Source organism: Chaetodon trifascialis, chromosome 7 (genome assembly GCF_039877785.1).
Source record: "Chaetodon trifascialis isolate fChaTrf1 chromosome 7, fChaTrf1.hap1, whole genome shotgun sequence".
Lineage (NCBI taxonomy): Eukaryota > Metazoa > Chordata > Actinopteri > Chaetodontiformes > Chaetodontidae > Chaetodon > Chaetodon trifascialis.
The window spans coordinates 18,603,608-18,616,232 of NC_092062.1; positions in this window are offsets into that span (position 1 = coordinate 18,603,608).

Below are 12,625 nucleotides of genomic sequence, written 5' to 3' on the forward strand. Positions count from 1 at the left end.
ACCCCCTCCCCCAGTCCAGTGGTCCGGAACAACCCTGCCACCCATGGGCGTCAGCTGTGTATGGCAGGAGACTGTGTGAACTGGCATGTCTCACTGGGATTACAGGCTGGTTCCAAACGGATGATTCTCTTTCTATTCACTGCCGGTGGACTCAGATGCGCAGCCAGATATTTATTTGAAAGCTGCATACGATACAAATAGAAAATGTCATCACAGTGTAACTCACGTAGGTCCAAAAATGATTTAAAAGATTTATGAGAAAATCTGCATTTCGAACTATCTTTGATATGAGCAGGTTTCTAGTTGTCTAATTATATTTGATGCATTATTTATATTCTGTAATAATAATAATAATAATAATAATAATAATAATAATAATAATAATAATAATAATAATAATAATATATAGTATTAGAATTATAATATAATGAAATATATTACATTACATTATATTATATACAATGTATAATATATCTACATTTAAAGTTCAGTTTTGAGGGGCTTGCGCTTTACATGAGTATTTCCATTTCATGCTACTTAATAGTTCAACTGCATTTCAGAGGAAAATATCATTCTTCTATTACTTTTTCCTCCACTACATTTATTTATATTTATATTTATACTGGAAAGTAACATGCAGATACTTAGCTAGTTTAATTTGTTATAGATTAAATTATACACACATTATATAAGTAGTTAAAATTAACTCCATCAGTAATAATATTCCAAAAGTATACACATATGATAAAAATAATATTATGTTGAATGGTCTAATTTTAGTGAGAACTTTTACTTTTAATATTGATAATATAGTATAAACAGGGTACATTTTGTTACTCAGATAAGATTGTGGATGCAGGACCTTTAGTTAGCACATCTTTATATTGTAGATTTGCTACTTCTATTTAAGTTAATGGTCTCAATGCTTTTCTAAGGATGGAGGGTTTTCACGGAGGTGGATCTGTACTCCACGACATCCCAAACTGCACTGAAGAGGTCATTGAAAAACTACCCAGTGGAGGATTTGATTGGCAGCTCCCTTCTAGCCAATTGGAAACACCAAAGCGGCTGATTGGCCAAGTAAGCACCACTAACAGGCCTTCCTGCTTGACCAAGTTTACCTTTCCTCCACCAGTTATTCCACACTGATTTGTAAGTCACCACTGGGGGACGCTGTCTGCTGGCATTGGACTGCCAGGCTCAGTGGGCGAAAGCTCAGTGCTCCCAGTTCACTAATGAGAATGGATTTATGCTGGGAAGCTCATAGCAAAAGGCAGCAGAACAAAAGGTTTTACCAGGAGGTGGATTCACATCGGAGCTGCCTCTGATGCACTGTTGTTTCTGATACCATTTCATCCCCAAGGCAGGCTTATGTAACAGTGGGTACATTTGTTCGTGAAATTTACTTATGCATGCACTGCAAGCGCACCATAGGAATATAACACAGATACAGGGATGCCCACAGTAAAAGCAGCACATGGTAATGTGTCACAGTCCTGAGCATTAATTCCTCAGTTTCATTTCAATGAGAAAACACAGGGGAGGCCCTGGGGATGTGATTAAAGGTGGTTTCAGTGAAAAGGCTGGCAGACGCCTGCGTGGAAGATGAATGAGGTGTGTGTCGTATCCATAGAAGCAACTTATTGATCGCAATCTCAATGGGGACAGGACACAGGTCTTATACAGGTTGCAAATCAACGTACTCATACACATACACCCCGGCGCTGTAACAAAGAGGATACACTCTTGGTATGGTCATCAGGAATTGTAGCTTCTCTGCTGATAAAGTTCATGTGGAAAGCTGCTGTTTTCTTCTGTGATTAATTATTGACACTGCTGAAGATGTTTTTAATAACTAAGCACCATTTACTTTCTTTGCCCTCAGCAGCTTCTTCAAATTGACTCCACACCAAGTCATTAGAGAAACTTGAACTCTAAAAGACTTCCTTATTAGAAAGTGGGGCCATGTTTACAGTTTTTAAATCAGAACCACGTGAGCCGTACATTATGTTTTTATCTACAGTGGGTCACAGTGCTTTCCCTGTGAGTAGACCCAGAATCCCAGGCAAGACGTGTGTTGGTCGTATCTGCCATACGACCTGCCGTTGCCCTCTGACCCCTTCCCGTCGGCTCTTTTGGGGTTTTAGTACTAGTTGCCATAGTAACTGAACAGCTAATAGGGTTGAGCTGTCGCTGCAGGCGCGAGAATGGCAGTAATGCATGCAGTAAGGACCTGCCTAGATTTACTGCTCTGCTACAGTATGGATCACTTTGGGGTTATCGTAACCAAACCCTCACTGGGAAGTCAGTGGGTTATTTCAGCTGAGTAACACAATTTAGCATTTTCAGCTTTATGGAAAAAACTGACAGTGGAAATATTAAGGGAGAAGCTATGAGATACAAGAATGAGATCTCATCGGCTGAGATTAAGCAGTTCATTGTAGAAGCTGTGAGTTTTACCACCAGGCCACCCCATTTCTATCTTCACAAATATCTCAGCAAGACAAATAATCATCTGTTTTTAACTATTGCAAAACCTTCAAGACAAGTAAATTACAACCTGGATATGTAGGAGTTAGGGTTTAGGGGAATTAGAGAAAGATTTGACATGTTTTACAAAACATATTTCATGTTTGCCATGTGTTTGTAGCCTGAATGGCTCAACATAAGGCAATAATAAAATGATTTGAGGCCTATTTCTATACCCAAAACCAAACTAACTGAACCCAAGATTGACCAGGGCACTAAAAATGAAATACAGATGTTGATGAAATGACATGCTCCAGTGTTCAGGGTGAAAAGATATATCGTGTTGTGCCGTCATCCCTTAAATCTGCTCTGCTCCTTCCCAGGCAAGCACATTCCTGGGGCCCACTGTGTATGTAGCCCTCATACAGATGGGCCCTGAGAGCCGCCCTGTCAGAGCAGAAATGAGTCCAGATGGCTGGATCCTGCTGTGAGGAGCTGTGGATGGAGTGAGTAGTGGTCTGTATGGCTCAGGCCAAGCCTGACTGGGCCCTTTTCACACAGAGGGCCCCTGGCGTTCCCTTAGCACCACCTCAAGGCTCTCGGGTTACAGGACATTCACATCGGTCCTGTTATTCTTACGAAGCGTTAATCTGGTTGTACAAAGAGCAGTGTTCAGCAAAACAGTAATATTGATGGCTAGTCTGGGGGGAAGAGATTTACACGAGCTCATTACTGACCGATTGATTGATTGATTGATCGCATATTTACAAAGTGCTTTCACATGTAATGCATACGTACAGAGCAGCATGTTTGGAGTCAGGGCAGCAGTGTGGGAGCCGAGATGGTTTGCTGTCACCAACTCTGCCACTGCTGCAGGAGCCCTCAGCACCTTCATCAGCTCCACATGCTGCCTGCAGATCACATTCAGAGTCATGAATCAGTCTGGGTCTGGTGCAGCGGGCTCCACTTCAGCTTATGTCCTCGGTATGAATGCAGCGGTGGCAGAGGGGAAAGTGGCTTTTCATGAGTAGCAGAGGATTTTGGACAGCAGACCACCTGGATTTGCTTGCGGAAATCTGTCTCTTGTTTCAGAACACTTATGGTGCCCCCAGATACTTTCCTCTGTGTTATTCTATATCTTGTTCTGGCAAGGAGGGCTTGAGGGGGTAGTTATTGCGATGCTTTGTGTCTATAGAGTTACTGGGGATGAATACAGCAGGAATGTATCTTCAGAGTATTTGTTTCACCGCAGGTTTCAGTTAGAAGATTTGAAAGATCAATTTTCAGACCATAAATGTCTGTGCATAGATCACTGAAGTAAGATATTTCTTATGACCCTAGGTTAGGATTGTTTTGTCAAACGGCTACTTCCAGGTGAAGAATAACCTTTACATGCTTAACTTTTTAACTAAACGTGAACAGCTACTGAGCTCACACATCAACAGATCCACCTCCGTGACAACTGAACAAACTCCATCTGAGTTTGTGATACAGCTGAAAGTTCTGGAAAAAGCCAGAAAGTGGACCTAAAGTTGAGATTTACTGTTGTGGAAGGCTGTGATCATAATGTCAGATTAGTCCAACTAAAAGTAAGCTACTGCATACAAAATGTTTCTTAAGTAAAAGTGCAAATTTACTGAAAGCTTACAAATAAATGCACATGCTGTACTCAAAAATGAAAGTTATATCATCGGAGCATTACTGATCCTTTAATTAGCAAATTATATTTTACTGCTGTAGTTGAGGTAGAGCTGATTTTAACTAATTTACATTATATTTGTTTAAATGCTCTCTATATGCAAGAATGCATCATATTATATAAGATGAATATATGTTTTGTACATATAATCAATGTCTGCAAAGAAACAACCAATTGTGCTTGCCAAATAAGCAGAAAGCATAATATTTAGCCCTGAAAAGTGCTGGGGTAGAAGTATAAAATAGCATAAAATGGAAATAATCATGTAAAGCACTTTAAAAATGTACCACCTGCATAACATATAAGAGCAGGAACTCAAAAGCGTACTTAGCTTCATTCCACCAGTGGTTTCTGTTTTTCATACATGCTCTGTTTATTTCCAAAGGAAATATCAAAGTAATGTTTTAATGACTGTTTCTCATTGTGTCATTTCTGTCCATCATTCACCAACTGAACACCTTAATGTCCAAGAACTAGAGTCCGTCCATACCAGCGTGTCTTTCTGCAGAATAGCCATGCTGTATATTTGACTCTGCAGTATTGTTGGTCAAAATGCATCAGAAGTGTGAATAAGAAATCTTAACCAACTTATCGACAGAAATGAGCTGCACTCTTGGCATAATTTAAAACTGATGAGGAGTGGTCGGATAATCACATTCCTCCAGGATCAGTAAATAAAGTATGAGGGTCCGATGGGCCACGGATGTTTCAGAACTGCTCAGACAGCGACGGTGGTTTTGTTGCACATGCTAACTGGTGGTGATTTCATCCCATGTGCCTCTTGGCTGGGGGTTTCAGCTCCACAACATGGAGCCCATCGGATCCTGTAACACTCTGACTGACAGGTGAATGGCACCAATGACAAGCAACTCCCATTCCCCCAGGGGCCAATGTGGCATGAAGTGAATGGGGAAGAGTGGAGGGGAGAAAGATATCCTTTGAACGACTGTTTCCCCACTTCTTCTGCTTCTCTTTTTCTCCCAGTCTCCTCACTTTTTTTTTCTTTGTCAGCACTAGTGTTTTGTGCGTCTGAGTTTGGAGGCTAGATGACTCGGGCAGAGTAAAACGTGAGTAAAGTTTAAAAAAAAAGTCTTTTCAGAGGGACATGCAGGAACATGTCAGTCAGCTCACAGGCCTGATTTTGTTCAGGGGTTTTAGGGAGAAATTTTAAGTTCACACTCCTTTGAATGCCATTAACTCAATATTATTTAGCATAGCTTACGTATTAATGACTGTGACCGAGACAATATTTTAAAAGGCTGCTTTTCCCAGAGTGTGATTATAATCTTTGATTAGTTTAATGTAACGTGAGACAAATACTCGCTGACTCATGATGGATTGCTCTCTACTGGTTACTCATAATGCGATGGCTGCTGCTGTCTGCAAGGAGATTGTTTGCCTTCTTGTGGCCTGCCTTTGTCACACATCCTCCTCCATCTCAGTTTGTTAAGTGTTCCCTTTCACAGCTGCCCATCACTGTCCAGTGAACCCAAACAAGAACGCTGCTCCTCGCAGGCAGAGGGAAATGGAGAAGAGAGGAGAATGGTTGGGCTCAACTTGACGCCAGGGGTGAGATCGAAGCTTGACAGTTACCTTTCAAAGTCATCACTGGAGCTGCTTTACAGAAAAAGTTGAACATGTTGGGAAATATGCTTATTTTCCTTTTTATCCTGAGTTAGATGAAAAGATTGATGCAGCTCTTCCATTTGTGTAATAAATATGAAGCAACCACCAGCAGCTAGTTCACATAGCTTAGCACAAAGCTAGCCTTGTTTTGCCTCCCAGCACCTAACTTCTGGAAGTGTCGTCTGGTTGCTATCAGGTCTCAGCCAAGAAATAGTCTGGCACATAACTGCTTGTAAAATTGTTTTTACACTTTGGTTTTTGTAGAGATTAACCAAACAAGATATAAGATCTTGATAAGTAGGCCTTAGAGGGGCTGGTAGGTGGATTTCTTTCACTTTTAAATAGAGCCAGACTAGCTGTTTCTCCTGTTCCCCTATTTTCATGCTAAGATAAATCAAATCAATCTTATCACCTAAGCATATTTCCCCAAAGCACTGACCTATTTCTTAAGGGTAGATTTATCACAATTCAGATTTTCTATGACATGAACAGTATAAGCTGCTTTTTAAAGATTATTTCTAACCTGCAGAAACGCAGATGTGTTTGACATGTAAATAATACAACATAGCTCTTCTATGTATTTCTCACATAAATATGAGGGCTATAAATAATGGCCAGACTCTCAGTGCACTTTTCAGCATGTAGACAGCTGAATAGTATGTCAACCTTGAGAAGACCTTTGCCTTGGTAAATCTCCCTGTCACTGCGCAGCTGCTGATTGTCTCCTCACATCGAATGCAGCTCCACAAACCACCGAATCCAGTCTGTTGACCTTTCACTCTTTCTCTCTCACAGCTGTATGCTTTGAACTTTAGATCTGCTCCTCATCCAATCAGGATTCAGCCCCTTAAACCCCACATTTCCCCCCTCTGGCTGCAGGAAACAGTCCCCTGCAATCAAACTCCGGGTCTGGTCTGCACGGGTCTTGAGGCAAAGCTTTTCCCTCGAATAAGAGCGTTTGCTTTCAGGGTCCTGGGAGCCTGAAGCTTTTCTTCCTCAGCCAAGGGTACTTTTGCCCATGACCCATTTCAGCTCAGCCAGGCCTGCAGCAGCTCCGTGGCATCTGAAGCCTAAGTGCTCACTGTATAGGCTCCAGCGTGAGCACATGGTGGGACTAACCAGCTCTTGAGTGTTGCCTGCCATCTGGAAAATAACAGCTTTAAGCAGGTCCTGCCAGTAATTACCCTGCAAATGCTGAATAAAGGCACAGAGCACACTGTGGTGAAATCTGGATAATTGATGGAGACAAGCCACCACAACTGAGTCTATTCCAAGGGGCGAACAGTCGAGTTTTGGCTTAAAACACTGAGGTCAGGTTTCAGAATTTGTATTTGGTTTTGATGAAAATGAAATTATCAGAAGGCTCATAACTTGAACACTGCAATAGCCCGTGTCTTTGTTTGTTGTTGTATGCTTGAAAATGATACTTGGCCACATGGCTGCACATAAATTCAAATATTTCTGATGACATATATCACGAGAAAGAGTTACATGTGCAGTATGCTTTCAGGTTTATATAATGCATGCAAAGAGTTTAGAGGAATATATTAAAGATGAAAGAGAATAGCTTTTTGCTAAGGGTTTCATAATACAATTGATACCACTCTCATACACAGTATGTACAGTAAATGTGCAGCTGCAACTACGAGGCAGTTAGTTACATAAATACTGGAAACAGGTGGAAACAACTGGCAGATTTTGCGAGGTTGGATACGTTTCCACTTTTTACACAACTATTGAACACAACACTATGAATGCTTTCCAGGAAAGATGTCTTCAGCGTTATCCTCCTGACTAACACTGATCACGTCTCCTCTTCCTGTTGGCAGAATTTCCACCTGGCCTTTAAATGCACAGTTTGTAATTTCTGCCACCCAGGGTCTCCATCAAAACACTGTGTGATGATGTTGAGAAGTTGTGTTGGAATCATGGTTAATTGATGAACAACCATAATAATCTATAAAAATCTATCTGTCGTGAGGTAATATATTAAAGTTTCAATGTGAAATTATCACATATTACACCTTTAAGTGTCACCATTTGGAATAGCTATAAATAGCCACATTACCTTCCAATGTGTTTGGATGACATGTTGTATGAACTATTTTCGAGCTCACCCCAACCTTAACCAGCTACCGGCTGTGGCCTCATATTTAACATACAGACATGAGAGTGGTATTGATCTCATGTAACTCTCAAATAAATGTATTTCCCAAAATGTCAAACTATCCCTTAATCATTGTGGATTCGCAGGGAAAAGGCAAGATGTGTAACATTTGTCCCACATATGCAGCTCTGAGTTGATTTAAATCAAAGCCACCACTGTTTGGAGGCAGACGGCCCCTCCTCAAGCAGACAGCTTTATACTCGCCATGAAATAGTTGCCGGGTGTGAAAATTTGTTTCCAAAGCTTGCTTTCCACACATTGGTATAAAGCGCTGAAAAACCACAACCACTCCCTTGGTTTGAACTGCTGCCTGGACCTGACAAAACATGAAGCTGATTTACATTGTCCATCCTCCAAAATGTCCCTTTCAATTAGTATCCTATCAGAGGCTGATCTGGAAACTGTTAGAGAATAGATTGTTTGCAGCTGAGAGTCAAAAGTGGAGGAGGGGGAACGCAGAGGGGAACAAGTGGCAAAGTCCCTCCAGTGAAATGCCATGTTTAGGCTGATGCACAGGAAACAGGCTCTTACCAGCCAGGAAATGAAGTGGCAAGCAAAGGCCTGCTTATATTTCCCCTCCCTCCTCAGATGGGCCTTGTTAGTGCGGAGACACCGGGGCTCCAGCTTTTGTTCACACAGGGCCAATAGTAAACAACGCTGCAACGTTTTTAAAAGTCTTTAAGTGCTTGTGATGCCTAAGTGGTATGTTGCCATGAGGTCTTGAGTTTCTCAGGCCTCTACATCCCCCCCCTCCCCCGTCCCCTCTGTCTCTGACGGGGAGCTGAGTCAATGGCCGCGATGTGAAAGAGCTGAAACAAATTTATGTGCGAGTGAGAGAAGCAACTTCTCTGACTTGTGATTTACTGCAGAGGCTAAATTTTAAGAGCAGTTCAAAATATCTTCTTAAGTATCTCATTACATTGTTGTCCCTATAACTGTGTGTTCTTTCCATTGCATTACTGCTTTTCCTTAAACCCATAAAGGAGAAAGATACCTATAACTATGGTATGTAAAGAGACTTCTGTGATTCTTGAATTCTTTAGTTTGTCACTTCATGATGGTATGATTATGAATCCATTTTTGACCTAAGTACTCTGACTCTTTTTTTTTAATTATTTTTAATTAAGTGGCCATTAAGAGCCATGTTGTTCACGTTTTCAAAAAACTCCTTAGTCTTTGGTCTCCCACACTGTTGACCAGAAATGCTCCTGGAACAACAGGAACAACGCATAAATCACTTGCATGAAGGACCAACAGATCAAGATAAACGGGCAGTTGTGTGTATATTTTATAAAGGCCTCAAGGATGAAGGCCGGTGTTACACTCCTGACAGTGTGCAATGTGGTCACCTTGACTCAGAGTGATGAATAAAGAGTCACAGCTGCCAGCAAAGAGGGAGCGGGGCAAAAACACCATTTTTGGGCAAGCCAAGGCTAAACCTGAATACTTTAAGAATCTCGCTCTTTAGAGTCTAAAACACTGGCTTCAAATAATCCTCAAACCTTAGAGGAGTCAGTTGTCTCAAGTTTGAAGTTTGAATGCTGCAACTAGACGAGCTTTACAATAAATTTGAATCACTCAATTATTCATCAAGTCATGTAGAAATCCTAAGAAGTGATGTTTCTGAGATTTACTACTGAATTTCAGCTTTGAGTTACCACAGGACTTCTGTAAAACCCATAGAAAATCACATTTTCAAAGCCAGCTGTGGGACTATGACAGTCATTTTGACTTGACAGAGCAGACCAGAGGCACTGAATATTAATATTTAAGCTCAAACTACCTCCCGTAGCAGGACCAGCACAGGGACAAGGAGAGTGTGCAGCCTAGTGGCTCAGTGAGGCTGCTCTAAGGCACAGTGGTGCTTTGAGCTAAATGCTAACATCAGACTGCTAACACGCTCACAGTGACGATGCTAACATGCAGATGCTCAGCAGGAGATGTTTACTATTATCATCATCATAGCTTTCTAATATTTGAAAATCAGCACTAAATCCGAAGCACAGACGAGGATGATGCAATGCGTCAATAGTTTTTCATGTAAATCTTTAATTTGACCTGCTGGTCTGTCTGATGATCACCAAATCAAGTTATTGCAAATCACCCTGAACAGGAGGGTTCAGTTCATAATTTCACTTTCAAACACTAACCTATTGATTGCTGGAATAGTTCACTTAAAACCACATATGTCTAGGTGCACTCTATTGGCTGCCAGTTCCATGTGACCGCAGCATGATCTCTCTCTGCACTTTTGCTTCATGGTGGTGCGAGAGAGGTCAGGGAATCAACCAAAGTCAATAGGATTCATCCTCTGGGGATCATGAATTTTGTATAAAATTTTATGGCAATCCATCCAACCAAAGGTTGCTGAGATATTTCAGACCAAACCAATAACAGGTATGTAAACACAAATCAAATAATGACCTGATGAATATTACACTATTATGTAACTACAGTAGAATATTATCAAAAAGCAGAATGTTTTTCTAGCCAGAGTGAAGAGAGGATGACAGGTGACTGAGGCTCGTGTAGACAGAGATTTCCTGTTTGCATTCACATGTTCGAAGGTCAGAGCTGGCTGTATGCCCACATAAACCCAGTGCTGCTTCTCTCCAGTGTGAAGGACCACCTCGGTGTGAGGGCCTGCCACGATGGTGGTGAGGAGTGATTCATGCCATGAAGCTCAGGGCTAAGCTAAAGTCAATATAAACAATTACAGTCAAGTTGATGTATTCTGAGTGTGTGTATGTGCGTTGGAGAGGGATGAAGAGACAGAAAAGAGAGAAATACTGCTGTCTGACTGAGCTGGGATTTGAGCTCAGTGTACATGTTTGCAGGCTTTATAATTTTGTCTCACAGGCAAACAGTGATGATTCAGTGTTGGGAGGACCTGAGCTGCTCTGCTTATGGGGCTGGCCATGGAACACATACTGATAATGGTGCATTAAGGGGCTGCAATTCAAGTTAACACTGCAATAACAATGGGGCTCTCAGAGATGAGTGACCTTTTCACCTTAGCTTGTAACTTTTAAATAGTGAAAACTTAAATATCTACAAAATCAATCACATAAATAAAAGACATTCAGTTTTTTAGTTGATACATAAAGGAAGGGAGGCAAAAACAAAAGTATCTCTGGCCTTGCTGAATAATGGAGTGATTGCCTGCAGGAGAGTCGACACAATTAACTCAAAGTGTTTGCAAATGAAATCCAAAGAGATTCATTTCTGTAGCTTGATTTGATATTATGACATTGATCCACAACTAGAGATGTGTCCACAAGACTTTCTGAAAGTTTAATAGTTCATATAAATGTCCAAGAAAACATGACCGTCTTTGCTGCACCTCTGGAGCGAGTGTCATTCATTCTTTGCTTTTGTAACTAGCAATTATTTGCTGCACCATTTTTACACTCCTTCATCTTAGTTGTGGTTGTTTCCATCTGTTTGGGAGGAGGTTAGAAGTTGACTGGCAGAGGTCCTGCTCTCAGAGAGTCAGCAGCTCGCTGGAGGGGCTTGTTTCTATCAGGGGTGAAACACCCGCCCGTCCATCACCCTGACAGAGCTGACAGCCATTCAGCCAAACCAGAGGAGTTCCTGCCAACTATCAAAGGGCTTTTCATTGAAAGAATCCAGCTCTGGCCTGTCATCAAGGAGGGGCGTTCCCAGCTGTCAGCAGGACAGGGGGATACTCTGGGTACCGCCTCCCTTTTTTTCAAAGTCTCTGGTCAAATCCATGGCATTGGTCAAGAGCACATACTCCTCCCTCTCTTTATGCTCCTCTATGTCTCTCTCTCCCTCTCTCTCTCTCTCTCTCTCTCTCTCTCTCTCTCTCTCTCTCTTCCCTTTAAAAGTCAGTTTGTCATCTTATTCAGCCATTGTTAAAGATGCAATTCAGTTGTGTTGTGGGGCGTTACATAGCTTGTGGAACTTTTGGCTACATCTAAAACTTTTGTTATTTTCAAGTTCCCATTCAGCTTGATTTGCACAGAAAATACTGCTCACTTGCTCCCCAGTAATACACTTATTCACCACTTGAGGGAGGCAAAACCAAACAAAATATCAAGCAGCAGCTTTTCTAATAAGCCTATTCGGAAATATTTGCCACATAGTACTTCAGTCCTGACTATTAATGCACTGAGTATGTTAATGTTTGAAATGCTTTTGTGTCCATATCTAAATCTTTCATCTGGCTCTGCTTGCACTATGCAGTTAACTTTACTCAGTGAGGTTTTAAAAAATGATGATAATTTGGGCTGCGACTATCAATAATCTTCCTTGTCCTTCTTTCTGATTATTTTCTCGATGACTCGATTAATTGTTCGGTCTTTTAAACATGATGAAATTGTGAAACAGCCACCATGGTTTTGTAGAGCCCAAGGCAAAGTCGTCATAAGTCCCACAATTCACAACTCAAAGATATTCAGATAATGATTTTTTAAAAAGAAATAATGATTCTGGGAATGACTTTTTTAGAAAAAGTCCTAAATTAATCAAATTTGAAAAATGTGAATTCAAAAAAAACACTTGCACAATACAGTCCATCTTTTATTTAACATCCACTCAGGTGTCTTAGTAAAGTCTTTATGTGAGAGGCGGCTTGCTGTTGCCATTGTTTGCTTTAAAACACTTCCAGTCTAAATCTACATCTCTGAGGAGAGGGATTT